This window comes from Echinops telfairi, unplaced genomic scaffold (assembly GCF_000313985.2).
Source record: "Echinops telfairi isolate 266 unplaced genomic scaffold, ASM31398v2 ScPeMD7_1;HRSCAF=3_0, whole genome shotgun sequence".
NCBI classification, from domain to species: domain Eukaryota; kingdom Metazoa; phylum Chordata; class Mammalia; order Afrosoricida; family Tenrecidae; genus Echinops; species Echinops telfairi.
The window spans coordinates 17,377,078-17,393,093 of NW_022103896.1; the positions used below are offsets into that span (position 1 = coordinate 17,377,078).

General features: G+C 40.6%; 1 non-coding gene across 1 annotated transcript; it reads left to right on the forward strand.

Moving 5' to 3' along the window:
• Positions 1-1,148: 1,148 nt before the first annotated feature.
• LOC115868734 lies at positions 1,149-1,256 on the forward strand. The gene has a single exon (XR_004045743.1). It is a non-coding gene; the product is annotated as a U6 spliceosomal RNA (small nuclear RNA).
• The last annotated feature ends 14,760 nt before the right edge of the window (positions 1,257-16,016 follow it).

A 16,016-nucleotide genomic window follows, 5' to 3' on the forward strand; every position in this document is an offset into this window, starting at 1 on the left:
TTTATGCACAAAGGCTATTTTATGCTGGTCACTATGTTAATAGCTGTAACTAGAGTAGTACCCTTCACATATGAATCGGGAAATGAGGCTCACCTGTCAGCAAAGAAACCACTTATGGGAGTTCCAAGCATGGACCCAGTCATGAATAAGATCTGCGACAACGATTTAAGTGCCTTTGAGTCGCATACCAAATCCCACTGCAAAAGAAGACGAGGCAAGCCTAACCAAACCATAGAAAGTGGGAGAAGATATCAACTAAATCACCATGTATAAATCTGGTTATCTTAGATTTGTAGTAAAATGTGTTATGCACTGTAGGTTAAAGCTCATGAATACAGGCTATTTGCCAGGTATGTGCTTGCCCGGAGCATATAATATTGCCTAAAGTCCTAACTGTTCTTGCTTCATAGAACTTGGATAAGAGTGAAGAAAAAAGATCAGGAAGACCCTATTTGTGTGATGTGTATCAGAAATATAATAGATTATGATGAAAACATTGGTTGGTAAGCATAAACTATATGACTCAATGTAAGTATTTGAGAAGAAATATAAAAGTGGAAACCAAGGTTGAGAAGAAAACTGGGAAAAAGTTTATGAAGAAGAAAACATATGGTCCAAAAGTATGAATTGTACATAACCTTAAAATGAAAGTTATAATTTTCATGTTCAGTAAGTGAAATAACTGTATTGACTAGTAACAGTAAAAAAACTTGGAGCATTCAATGGGAACCATGCTACACAGGCTGAGGTGACTTATGAATAGAATTTGGAGTTCAAAGTACACTTTGAAAAGTTTAGAAATAAAAAATGGTTAAATCATAGAAAATATTCACAAGAAGTCTCCTCACAAGGGAAATGGGTTGATGTTTTGAAAAAAGAAATGGGAGAGCCCACTTAAGAGACAGCCTCAGTGCTAGTGTGATATAAAACTGATAAAAATTACAAATGCATATAATGGAGTAAGCAAGAGAAAAGTAGATAAATGGTGGGTCAGTTTGTGATAAGAACAAATGTTGAATGCAAATATTCTTCCCTAAGGTTGACAAAACTGTAGGAGAAATAATGGGTAAGAAAGATCGGGTATGAAAGCGCTTGTGAAGGAACTCAGTGGATATGATTAATAGAATATTAATATAATAATATTTTATGTGCTTGCTTCGGCAGCACATATACTAAAATTGGAACAAGAGAGAGAAGATTAGCATGGCCCCTGCACAAGGATGACATGCAAAATTCATGACACATTCCATATAAAAATAATACCTTATATGAAATATTTCATTCATTTTACTGCCATGGAAAACTAGTGTTTTAGCCACTACACTACTCGTAAGATTTATATGTGATGACAAGCTGAGTACAGAAATGTGTTAATGTAGGAATGAACAGATGAAATAAACACAATTAGTGATAATATGGGATTAGCATTACTTAATTCAAACAGAAAATTCCCCAAGAATACAATAAAGATACATAACAAGACTCTCTCTAAGTTCTGCGGAATCAAGCAGAGATTGTTTCATTCAAGCTACTTTGGGCAGCACCCTAAAAACATGCATTTCAAACCAAGGTATTTGCACAGGATGAAATGGGGGTAGAGCAAAATATCTTATATATTACATGAGGAGATGTTTTAGAACATACATATGTGCACACTTTATATATATATATAGCTTTAATTTTCCACAATATTCATGTATAAATGTCTAGATGGATATGAGAGGTCATGTTAATATATATATACAAATTTAGATTTAGTCTGATATAAATTTTAATAAATGTTTCTTTATGTGTCATTGTGTTTGGGGCAGATACTGTGATTTTTCATATTACTAATTTATTCAACATTGTTTTTATTTAGAATTTCAAGAATTCTATTAGATATAGATTATTAACAAATATGATCCAGAATTTCTAAGCTAATATCAGTCAAGATGGTGCCCACTTCTATATTATTTTACATCTTCATGTTTTGCTTATGAACATCATGAGATAGATGAACATTATTTAAATATTCTGAACTATTTCAAACAATTCTGAGAGAGAAACTCACCACTTCTTGTCCCATTTTCCTCATCCATCATAGTACATTATTTGTAGTCTATAGACTATGTATCAAAATCTCATTTCTCTTGAATAATATAACATCCAATTGCATAGAGAAAATGTCCTAGGAAACTTGATGTTGTATTACTATATCTTACCTTAGTCACAATGGTTGATGTGAAAATGCTTTGATCATAGATCCAACCATCCAGACAGGGCTCAGTGGTCAGCTCAGTCGTGTTTATGATTGACACATTAGGATCTAAAAGTTGCCATTGTGTCTGGATGTACCGATGGCACTGTGCTGGTTTCTGGTCTGGACCTATTGGAATGGTGACTCTCAAGAGCTCTTCATTTGTCAGATTCCTGGTCAAATTAGTGCGAAATATAGTATTGTCCAAGAGATGTACATAGCAACGGTGATCAGGTGTAGCACCTGAAAAGTTTTCCACTAACATATGAGTGATCATCAAGGTATTTAACAGTACCGTCAGAATGCTTTGTATAATCTGGAATCTACCAAAGTTGCCTGCATGTTGAAGAAGTTCTGAGAAGGCCATATTGTGGTTGAAAATTGAGTGTCCTGGAGATAACTGGAATACTGTGGATATTCCTGAAAAATTAAAAGATAAAATGTACTGTGCACTCTTACATGCATAGTCCATATCAGAATATTTAGATAGTTATAAAAGAAGAAAATATGTTCATTGGCATCTGGTTAGCATTACATGTGTACCATAGAAAATGATAGGTTGAATTCTACCTTACAATTCTGGCTAGACCAGAGGATGTACACTGGTACCGAAAGGAACTGGAAACACAGGGAATCCAGGACAGATGATCCCCTTAGGACCAGTGGTGAGAGTGGCGATACTGGGAGGGTGGAGGGAAGGTGGGGTAGAAAGGGGGAACCGATACAGGGGTCAACATATAACCTCCTCCCTGGGGGACGGACAACAGAAAAGTGGGTGAAAGGAGATGTTGGACAGTGTAAGATATGACAAAATAATAATTTATAAATTATCAAGGGTTCATGAGGGAGGGGGAGCAGGGAGGGAGGGGGAAAATGGAGGAGCTGATGCCAAGGGCTTAAATGGAGAGCAAATGTTTTGAGAATGATGAGGGTAACAAATGTGCAAATGTGCTTTATACAATTGATGTACGTATGGATTGTGATAAGAGTTGTATGAGCCCCCAATTAAATGATTAAAAAAAAAAAAGAAAATGATAGGTTGATTTGGAAAGTACTGCTACATTGCAAATAAAGATTTCTACCTAGGATTTTGGTCGGGAGGTGAACGGCAAAGACTGGGTGAGAAGCAAGGGTACTCCATCACGGACTTGACTGAGTTAAAAATTGAAGGATTTCAGCTGTAACAGGTTAATTAGTCTGAGCAACTGCAGACCAAGGTCATGATCAAAGTCATTCCAAGGCAGGTGATCATCCTTTCCTGGAACCTTAAGGATAGTCATGAACCTCAACTGCTTCCCAACCTAGTAGGATCCACTCTTGAGAACCTGGAGGTTTTCTATCTAAGCCTCATAAAGGAAAGCTCTGTTTTACCAGTTTCATGATGGCAGGTGCCAGTTAGAGTTGTACCAATGACGCAGATCTTTCCTTCTCTGCGCAATGGGAAGTCCAAGCCTATGGGGTTACTCAACACTTGGAATTCAATGCTTAGAGTAAGGGAATAGGGCTGGTTTGCTGTGACGCCAAAGCTGCGGCATTTTCATTGATGCCGTGACAGGGATTGCTTTGGTGAAATCTGGAAAATCACACAGAATATTTTTACCTGAAGGCAGACACGTCAGTGGGCTGCTTCGGATAGCACTATTTTATGGTAACATGGATTGTTGAGGGCCACTCATTGTCCATTAGTTAAGTAGCATATGGTATATTAGTGGTAATGGACAAAAGTTGGAAGCAATAAAACTAGGTATACATTAAGCAAATATATAGGTTTTAAGAACATACACTATAATAAAAATAACACTATATTAATTTCATCCAGATGACAGACAGTTTTGTAAATAAAATTCATATCTTTACAAAATAGTAAATTATTATATCCATGCACATCTGTCTATATCATGCATGTGCACATGAATGCATATGTACAGTTTTTCTTATATGAATAGAGCATTTATGTAAGAATCCTATTTTTATTTCTCACCTAAAGTATTATGAACAATAGAAATGTCTTACCTGTATTGAGGCCTTATAAACAACAAGCACTGTAATAAGCACTGAACATCTGATCAGTGCTTTCCCATCTGATCTCTGCTGTCAGCCTATTCCTGTGCCTTTCCCAATGAACAAAAGATAAAAGAAAACATACCTATGATCACACATCTAAGAGATGGAACTGGCTCTCCAGTTTAGTCAGCCCTCTTCTGCTCTAAGATGCCGTTGAGAATAATCTTCTTAGTTGAGAAAGTCACTGAGGCTCATGTCAGCTAAGTAAGTGGTCACTTGTGCTCAAGAGCAAATTCATCAGTGAAGGAGTCAATCTTTCCTTACTGGGCTACTTGCTAAGTGGCCGGCGCCGGACACAGTGCCAGACGGTGCTGCTCAATAGATGCTTTTGAATCTACCGTCTGTCATACTTTCCTCAAACCCTGTCACATGATGGAAAAACCTGAGCTCCCAGTGCTGTTTGAAACTTTGTTTATATTGTGCGTTTCCTTCTAAACCTAATATCCCAGAAATCAATAATGAGTTTACCGAAAGTACACAGAGATTTTGCATACAAGAGCGAAATAAACAGAACAGATTCATTATAAAAGACAACCTTAAACAACACCGTATACACTTACTGCGGAGTGCTCCAGCATTTACATATAAAAATATTTGAGGGGGTTAAATTGGGCTGATCTATGAACTTTGATTCATCAGGACACTGACACCAAAAGCAAACTCATACTTCCTCCTCTGATGCTAATCACCAGAGCTAGATCTTATCTTACAAATGGAAGGGCAGTGTCCTCCATGCAGCCAGACATGCCCAAGCGTTCAGATGCCTGTAGTAAGCTCGGAGATTCACTAGCCCCTGCTTACTTCTGTCCTGCTGGCTACAACTTTAGGAGTACCCTCTATACCCTTGGGAGGCCAGCTGTAAGCTTGGGGTTCCTTAAAGGACCCCCTCACTTCTGAATTGTTGACACTCCCTACTCTTCCAGGCTTCATGATTATTTAGGAAAAGCCACAGAACTCAGAAAAGTGTAACGATGATAATTCCATTATCCCACCCACTGCCATCAAGTCTCCTCCAATTCATGGTGACCCTATGTGGGATTTCCAACGATCTCCCCTATCATTACAGGAGGAGACGGCCTCAATTTCCTCTTGGGAATTCACTGGTGGGTTTGAATCACTGACCTTGTAGTTTCATTATAACAAAAAGAATACAAATGAAGGAGTACATAGGGTAGTGGTTCTCAACCTTCCTAATGCCACGACCCTTTCATACTCATGTGGTGGTGACCCCCCCAATCATAGAATTGTTTTCGTTGCTACTTCATCACTGTCATTTTGCTACTATTAGGAATTGGGCAACCCCTCTGAAAGGGTCATTTGACCCCCAAAGGGGTTGCGACCCACAGGTTGAGAATTGCTGACATAGGGTGAGGTCTGGAAGGTTTCTAAATGCAGAACTTCATGTCTCTAATGAAATATTATTTAATGATATGTCTATCACCAACCAGGAAGCACGTACAGATTCGGCATTCAGAGGTTTTCTACTGAGATTCTGTTAGGTAGACATAAGGGATGGAATCATTGCCCATGCTATTGAACTTCTCCAGCCTATTCACTCACTGAGATAAGGCTAATACATGGTGATGGGTCCTTCTTGCCTTGGTAGCCACCACCCAAGAATCACTTCTTGAAGAGAAACCCTTAGATCAGCGGTTCTCAACCTGCGCAGTGGCGAACAGCCCTTTCACAGGGTGTGCCCTATTCATAACAGTAGCAAAATGACAGTGATGAAGTAGCAATGAAAATGCTTTCATGGTTGGGGATCACCACCACATGAGGAAGGTTGAGAACGACTGCTTTAGATAATGAAGTGATTTTTAATCACTGAGAACATTTAGAGGTCATTGCTCAGGAATCAAGAATACAGACAAAATTATTTGGATAAAGTTCATTGTAAACTATACTGGTACACAACTATTTAGATGTCTTTCTTTGAATTTTGAACAGAGGGCTGATAGCTCTCGACATAAACCTATTATTTTAAAAGAGTGTATGAAGAATTAAATGTAGTTGGTTATGAGGGCATATAAAAGTCTCCACACTATACCTTGAGGCTCCCTCTATTGAAAGGAAAGAACCTATTATGGTTGAATGGCAGTTTCTATGGATTCATGAAACACCTTTATTACTTGATACTTAAAAACAAATGCACACTATTACTTCAGTCACATTTTATTATTTTAAAGGTTTGCTTCCTAAAATAATTGTTTTAATTATAGTTTAAGATTTTTTTTTTTTTTGGTTGCACTGGGTTTCTAACTGCAAGGTCAGCAGTTCAAACCACCAGGTGCTCCAAGGAAGAAAGACAGGGCTCTCTATTCCCTTAAGAGTTATGGTCTCAGAAATTGCACCAGGGCTATTCTACCCTTCACTGCAGCGTCGCTATGAGTTGAGTTTGGTTTGGATGATGTGCTGAAAGTGAGCATGTAAAAATGCATGTATCTATGGCATTTCTGATCATTTTCCCTTATGAGAATGACAAAAATACCTAACATTTTGGCATAATTGACTACATGTGCTATTTTTCCGAAGTATAATTTTGATGTAATAAAGCATTTGTGATAGAAGCCAATACAAGTTCATTAAAGTGGGTCTGTCTAATTATATATTTCCAGTAAGTCATTACTGGCCTCACAGAGTATATCTGATTTATAGAGAACTCATAGTTGTCCTTTAAAGTTAGCTAAATCTGCTTCCACTTTGAAGTTATTGAATTAATCCCTGGCGACAGCAAATGCTTTATCATAATCACTGTCACTTGTTGCATGTACAGCTTTTGAATTCTGAAGAGCTTCATTTCTATCTCCAAAACCATGTTTGCAACTACTGTGCCTGCCTCTTTGTTTCCAGCTCTGGAATTCCAACGGCCAATAATTATCAATACACTTTGATCACATGTTTCATCAATTACAGGCTGGCAGAATTCTTCAATTTTTCACCACTAGTTTTGGTGGTATTGTGTAAATTTGAGAAATAATTGTCTTACCTAGATTTCCTTGTGTACGTATCTTATAACAGACAGTGCTGTCTTTTGAGGCAGATTTTTTTTTTTAGTGTTTAGAGTTTTGCAGTCTTCAAAGTTTTATTCACCAAAGGACTTTATCAAGAAATGAAGAACAACTTACACATTATGGAGAAAATGTAGGGGAGCCATATGTCTGATGAGGGTTTAATACACAAAATATGTAAGTAACTCCTACAACTTAGCAAAAAGACGATCTAAAAGGACTTTCCTGGGGAAAAGACTGGAACAGTTATTTCAGCAATGAAGGAATGAAAATGGCCAAGGAGCAAATGCAAAAAGATGTTCAATGCCATTAGTCATTTGTTGTTGTACTCAGAGTCAACAACAGCTGCTTGAGTCAGCTTCTTATGGACAACAGGGCAGCGTGCTGTTGAGTTCGGCACCGTTTTCATCTTTGAGCCCCTTGTTTTATTTCTTGTGTCATTCTCTCTCTTTGAGGGCTTCTCTTCTTCACCAACCATGCTATCCTTTTCTGATGATTGATCTTGTGGATCACAGGTCTAAATAAGTATGGCCATCTCAAAGCAGATCTTAAAATGTCCCTTCTGATGATTAATGCTATGCTATTTCTCATGAATTTTCCACTCCCAGAATAATAAGCCATATTTTGTACAACTCAAAATGACCAATACCACCAGTCCACTGCAGCTTATTAATGCCAAGGATATTTATGCATTCCATTTCATTTTGATGAGTAAAGAAGTGTGCAAAAACCTACATCTAGAAAATCAACATAATCTATCATTATCTGAAAGAATTGAAGAAATATTCCAAGAGTTGAAGGAAGAAGTCCAAGCTCTAGTGAAGGAATTATCCAAAAAAACAAAACAGAACAAAACTGCACAACTTGATGAAATACCAATTGAGATGTTTCAGTAAGCTGATGAAACTCTCCACATTAGGTCCTAAATTTTACCCTCCCTCCCCGGCATTAGGTCCTCATTTTTCCCTCCCTCCCCACTCCCCCCCTCCCTCATGAGCCCTTGATAATTTATAAATTATTATTTTGTCATATCTTCCCCTGTCCGACGTCTCCCTTCACCCACCCTTCTGTTGTCTGTTCCCCAGGGAGGAGGTCACATATAGTTCCTTGTAATTGGTTCCGTCTTTCCAACCCCCTCTCCCTCTACACTCCCAGTATCGCCACTCACACCACTGGTCCTGTAGGGCTCATCTGCCCTGGATTCCCTGTATTTTCAGTTCCTATCTGTACCAGTGTACATCCTCCAGTCCAGCCAGACTTGCAAGGTAGAATTCGTGTCATGATAGTGGGAGTGGGGAGGAAACATTTAGGAACCAGAGGAAAGTTGTACTTTTCATCGTTGCTACATCACACCCTGACTGGCTCATCTCCTCCCCAAGGCCCCTCTAATGGGCTAAAGGGGATCTCCAGTGGCCTACTAATGGGCTTTGGGTCTCTACTCCGCACTCCCCCCATCATTCACTATGGTAAGATTTTTTTGTTCTGATGATGCCTTATACCTGATCCCTTCGACACCTCGTGATTGCATAGGCTGGTGTGCTTCTTCCATGTGGGCTTTGTTGCTTCTGAGCTTGATGGCCGCTTAAAGGCACCTAATCACAACACCATGAAGTTCAAACCTGCATTGTACAGGGCTAAATGTAAATTATAAGTGGGCTTTTGAAAGCACAGGAAATGGATAGCCATAACCCTCTTGTGGTTCAAGGGTTAACAATACCATTAATCACTTAAAAATAAGCATGCAGGAGACATGTGATATTCTGATTATCTGATGTCATCTCAATTTGGGGGTGGGGGCGGAATCCCAGCATTTATTGTTTGGGCCCTTACAATCTAGCTGAGTACTTACTTATCGGTAGTGATATAAAGTTAAATACCATCTGGGAAACTTCTTGAGAGCCAATTATAACAAACCTTAGGGTTATAGCTAGATACTATCCTTCCCTGTCCTTCTGGTTACAAAATCCATATTCTGAAACTGATTGGAGATGATGCTGAAAAGTCGTAAGATTCATTCATACTGGACAACGTATTCCTTCTTGCATTGCTTATTAGAAAACTCAGTGACTCCATTTATAATGTAGTACAAATAAAATGTAAATGTTTTTATAGATCATAGACCAAATATCATGTGATGTCCATTCCAAATGTAGCTTGATTTTGGCCCTTGCTTGAGCAAGCATAAGTTCCTTCATAAACGTTATCGTTTATCAGACACTGATATGTAGAGGCACCATGTTTCTGTCTGTTTATCATACTGTGGTGGCTTGTGTGTTGATGCGATGCTGGAAGCTATGGCACCGGCATCTCAAATGCCAGCAGGGTCACCTAAAGTGAACAGCTTTCAGCAGAGCTTCCAGACTCAGAACAGATGAAAAAGAAGGAGTCAACTGCCCACTTCAGAGGAAGTAGCTGCTGAAAACCTTCTGCAAATTCAAAACTGTCCGATACTGAAGTTCTAATGAATACAACCTTGCTAACTGGTAGTGAGGAGAACTTGAAGCATTTGTTGATGAAGATCAAAGATTTCAGCCTTCAGTAGGGGTCAAAACTCAATGTAAAGAAGACCAAATTCCTCACAACTGGACCAATAGATAGCATCATGATAAATGGAGAAGCTATTGAAGTTGTCAAGAATTTTGTCTTGCTTAGATCCACAACCAGCATTCATGGAATCACCAGTCAAGAGATCAAAAGAGGGTTTATGAAGGACGGAGCGTGGGAAAAGGAGGGGGAAAAGTGAGGAGCTGATACCAAGGGCTCAAGTAGATAATGGTAATGGTAAATATGTGAAAATGTGCTTGACACAATGGGTGTATGTACGGATTATGATAAGAGCTGTAAGAGCCCCACATAAAATGATTACCAAAAAAAAAAAGAGAGAGAGAGAGATCAAAAGAAGAGTTGCACTGGGTAAATCTGCTGCGCAAGACCTCTTCAAAGTACTGAAAAGTGAGGATATTACTTTGAGGACTATGGTGTGTCTGACCCAATCTACATGATTTCCAATTCCTTCGTTTGCATGTGAACATTGGACATAAGGAAGACCAAAGAAGAATCGATAAGACTGAATGATGGTGTTGTCGAAGGTGATTGAAAGTGCCATACACTATGAAAAGTCATCGGTTGAGACCAAGTTTCGCCATTAAGGAGCTACACACTTCATGATTGTAGGATGTGGCACTGTGCTTATAAGGAAGAATGGCGAGACTTCGTCTCACATACTTTGGATGTGTTATCAAGAGAAGCCATGGTCCCTAGAATAGGACATCATGTTTGATGTAGTAGAGGGTGAGCAAAAATATGGCAGGGCTAGCAGTGACTTGTTCTGTTATGAATAGGGTCACTATGAGTCAGAATTGATTCAGTGTCACCTAACAATTACCTTCTTCTCCCATGGGGTGGCTGGTGGGGTCAAGCCCTGGACTTTCAGTTAGCAGTTGAGCATTTATTTAACCCATGTGCCACCGGGAAATAGTAGCAGCAACCACAAGTAATAGTTTTGCTTGTAGTCTTTAGAAACAACTACTTTTGTTCTGGTTTCAAGGAATAAAAACTTCCTGAATCAGTCAGCCTACCCCCTCAGTTTTATGTAAACCCCTTTCTTGAAACTGAGTAGTTGATCTAGAATGCCAACTATTGTAGACCAAATAAGGGACACATTTGCCAAAGCGATCAGTTTCTCAGTACTTGCCTCACTTAGGCTATCGTGCTTATTTGTGTCCACCTGTTCCCTGAGTGGTGCAAATTATTTTCTCTTATCTATTAGCAGAAAGCTTGATGGTTCAAACCTCCCAGCCACACCACTGAAGAAAAGACTGGCATTCTGCTTTCATTAAGATGATCGCAAGGGAAACTTCATGTGACTCTATTTTGTTATGTCACCATGGTAGTCACTGTGAGTTGGACCAACTCAATAGCAATTTTTATTTTGCTTTATTGTGTTTTATTTGGGTTTGCTTGTGGACACTTTGATAATTCTCCACAGGTTAATCCAGATTTCTTTAATCTTGGCCTACTTTAACTTTCTTTTTGTATTTATTTTGACACTTACTAACCTTGCCTAGAGAGGAGCCTTGGCAGCAGAGTGGGTTACCTGTTGGGCTACTGACCGTCAGGTTAGCAGTTTGAAATCACCAGCTGCTTCGCTGGAGAAAGAGGAGGACTTTTCCTATCCTAAATAGTTATGGAAAGCCACAGCGGTCGTTCTACCCCATTCTGTAAGATTGCTATGTGTCAGAGGTGACTTGATGGTAAGAAAATAATCGCTGGAAGCGGCTTCTTTAAGCTTACATCGGGCTTGTTCCCTTGGTAGGCTTTTGGCCAGATGCAAATAAAATTTTCATTTCTACAGATAGTTTTGCATAACATTCAGCAAATGTCATTTATCAAGTACTGACAAATACATAAGCAACTGAGTGCCTGGGGGCCTGAAACTTGCCCCATATGAGACCAGGAAGTCCCTGAGTCCTCAGGGTTCAGAGACGTTTGCCTGCTGCTGCTGAGAAGAAAACCATGGTAGTTGTTTTGACATCACAGATGTTTCTGAGGTGCCTTCCTGAGAAAGGAATCATGTTCTACCTAGGAAAGGGCTTCAAAAGGTTGTGGGAAAATTCCATGATCTCTTAATTCCATTTTCCCCAAAAGCTTTTTGTGGTCCCCTTGCCTTACCAAACTCATGTGCTCACTATTTGGTTATCTATCTCATCTGAAACCCTTTCCCCACGCTATAGAGCAAAGGTCTCCAAACTTAATTGGCTGAATGCCTGCATTACAGAAAGAAAAAAATTATTCAGTGCCCCCCTGACAATTAAATTTTTTTGTTCCTATAGCCCATAATCCAGGATAAAGTACATCACTGCCATCGAATCAACCCTGACTCATAGGAACTCGATCATAGCAGTACAGTCCTATAGGGTCATTATAGGTCTGAATCAACTTGATGGTAATGGAGTGGGGTCAGCTACTATCAGTCCTGCTCCCTATTGGGACCTGCTGATACAAGGGAAGTTGGGGGAGTAAAGTCTTAAATAGTGGTCATCCCCACTACTTCTTCCTGCTTCATGAAATACAGTATGGATTAAATTTAGCTCTGCACTGGGCCTTGCTGAAGGGAGAAGGAATGTTTCCTTAGGTCTTTGTTTTGCTTGATGGAGAAGCCTACTATTGCATCTAAATTCAACAACCTGGCAGGGGAATTTGGAATTTACCTGTGTCTTCTGGGCTGAAAATGCAAGGTCAACTCCTTGCTTAACCATGTTGACTTTATTTCTAAGAGAAATTGAAACACTGTTTCATTTTTGGCAGCTAAGTGATGGGAGATGGTTTAGCCAGTCAAACCCCACATATGGGAATTAAAATTGTGTGAGCAGCATATGTTAGTATAAAAGATCAACTCCATGCTCAGTCCTGCTGAAAGTTCAGGTGGGAGAGGGAACAGGGTACAATTTCACTGGACAGGGGAATTTGGTAAAAAAAACAAAGCAACCAAAACCTCTCTGAGATTATTTCACACTGTTCTCAGTTTGTTGACTATGTTGATTAGGTGTTTCTCAGTTGCAAATATGCAAATGCAAATATTCCAGTTTCCAGGTTGGAAGCTTTTTGATGCCACAGGGCTTAAGTGGGTGGCTGCTAACTGAAATGGCAAATGTTTAAACCCACTAGCTTCTCTGCAAGAGAAAGTAGTGGTAATCAGATACCATAAAAAATCAGAGCCTTGGACACCCTGTGCAGGAGTTCCGCTTTGTCATATGGGTCACCATGGGTTTGAACCCATTCAATGGCAGTGGATTGGGTTTGGTTTGCCAATGACATTTGGGAGCCTATAAGTGTGTTAGACATGAATGAATATAACAGATAATTAGTCCACACAGAAGTACAGAGGCTCAGTTCAACTCACTTTCATGGAACAGTTAATATAGTGGAAATCCTTCAACTCATGAGGGTTTCTGGGTCCAAGGTCAAGGAAGCAAGCAGCTGAGTCCTCCATAGAATAATGCAGCCAGTTTGACCACAGGCAGCAAACAGCAGGGTGGGTCAACAACAATCAGCCAGATGACAGGATCTGACCATCCAAAGCTCAAGCGATGTACACACCAGCAGCATGGCGAAACAGGTCTCGAAGGTACCTCAAGCTCTAGCAACAGGATCCATGGGTTAGGAGTCCCACAGGTAGTGTAGTTCACAAGTTGATGCAGAGAACTAGCTAAGGCACCTGCATGCTGGCCTGATCACCAGAGAGCAAGAGAGAGAGGCGGGGCTTGCTGAGCCATTGATCTCTTTGCCTTCCAATCAAACTGAAATTTTATTAATCCCATATGTTCTTATTGGCTAGGTTGGCACAATACACCTATCTATCACAGTCCACCCCTTGCCAACTTGGCACCTGTACACAATTCTTTAGACATATAATTTTCAGACATTAATGAAATCACACTTACACCTAACATCAAACAATTATCATACATATAAATGAAAACACACTGAATCAAATTATATCTGGTACATCATACACAAATAAAGGAAAGATATTGAATAAGCACATATAAATAAGATAAATGGATAATCACAAACCTCACTCTCACAGTTGATCACGTGGCCATAAGTAATAGAACTACCTTTTTCTACTCCCCATTCTGTATTGCCTATGCCCTCAGCCAGCACCTCAGCTAGCTGTGGTACTTTGCCTGGCACAAGTGGCCCAGACCTTCGTTCTTGAAGGGTCTGGGTCACTAGATGTCCTGTCATGATTGGGTTGCTGGAACTTACCATTTACTTAAATCACAGAGCATGGTAGTACTGACACAGCCTACAGGATCTCCTGGATTTCAGACACATTCTTCTTTACCTCCATTATATAGCACCAGTCCAATTTCTTCTTGGTAATCAAGATCAATCACACCACTCAGTACAGTGACACCCTTCCTGACTTGTTGATCCAAAGGCATGAGAAGCCCAAAGTGGCCAGGAGGCATTCTCAGCTGTCAGTTCAGTAGAATCTGTGCTGTGTTTCCAGGTGGGAGAGTTCCTTCCTTCGGGACCACGACCTCCAGGCCTGAGGAACACAGGGTTGCTGGGACAGGAAGCAAAAATGCTGCAAGTGGATCACTAGGAGTAATAATGAGTGGTGCCAACCCAACTTCCACCTCTTGGTTCCTGGACCCATGAATCTTGGCTACTGCAGACATAGCACCATATATTGGCCACTGGTTTAGAGCATATACAGCCTCCTAAAGAGCATTGCCCCAGCCTCACAAGTTGTTGCCACCTAGCTGACACTGTAGTTGTGTCTTTAGGAGGCCATTCCATTGTTCTATCAAACCAGCAGCTTAAGGATGATGAAGAACATGATACGACCAGTGGATTCCATGGGCATGGATCCATTGCCACATTGCATTTGCTGTGAAATGAGTTCCTTGATGTGAAGCAATGCTATGCGGGATGCCAGGCCAGTGGATAAGGCATTCTATAAGTCCACGAATGGTAGTTTTGGCAGGAGCATTGTGTGCAGGGAAGGAAATCCATATCCAGTGTAGGTGTCTATTCCAGTAAGAACAAAATGTGGCCCCCTCATGACAGAGTGGTCCTAAATAATCAACCTGCCACCAGGTTGCTGGTTGATCTCCCTGAGGAATGGTCCAATATCTTGGGCTCAATGTTGGTTTCTGCTGCTGGCAGATGGGTCACTCAGCAGTGGCAGTGGCCAAGTCAGCCTTGGTGAGTGGAAGTCCATGTTGCCGTGCCCATGCATAATCTCCATCCCTGCCATCATGTCCACTTTGTTCATATGCCCATTGGGCAATGACAGGAGTGGCAGAGGAAAGAGCAGGACCAGTCTCCACAGTGCATGTCATCTTATCCACTTGATTGTTAGAGTCCTCCTCTTCAGAGGCAACCTTTTGGTGAGCTTTCACATGAGACTCGATTGGCCCATTCTTTCTTAGCCCATGCACAGAGGTCCATCCACATACCTCTTTCCCACACCTCCTTGTCACCAATCTTCCAATTCCCGGACCATCCAGCCAAGCCATTAGTCACAGCCCATGAATCAGTACACAATCTCACATTTGGCCATTTCTCCTTCCAGACAAACTCAATGGCCAGGTGCACTGTTCAAAGTTCTCCCCATTGGGAGGATTTCCCCTTCACTGTTCTTTAGGGAGATCCAAGAAAGAGCCTATCATGCCACTGCTGTCCACTCATGAGTGGCACCTGCATATGGTGCAGAGCCATCAGTAAGGAAAGCAAGAATTTTCTGTTCTTCAGTTAAATTATCATAAGGAACTCCTCAGGAGGCCATAGGTGCAGACTGGGAAAAGGAAGGTACTGTGACAGGGGTGGAGATTGTGGGCATTTGGGCCACTTCTTCATGAAGCTTGCTTGTACCTTCAGGCCATGTTCAAGGGATATTCCCCAGGCTTCTGCTTGTATGAATTAGAAAACCCCAGCAGATCTTTATGAGTACAACACACTTCTTCCTGAGCCATCATCCAAACCTCACCTTTAGGAACTTTCTGAAACTCAATTCTAGTTACAGGTGTAGAGGAAATTATGGGTCGTGGGGGTGTTTCCTGGAGGCTCTCAGCAATATCTTATAAGGCATCTCCCCCAGGCAATGCTACAGATGCAGCCCCACCTGGCATTTCAGCTTGATTAATCTGCTCAGGTGTGGGTTGTTTTACTGCTAGTGAATTAATCCCCTC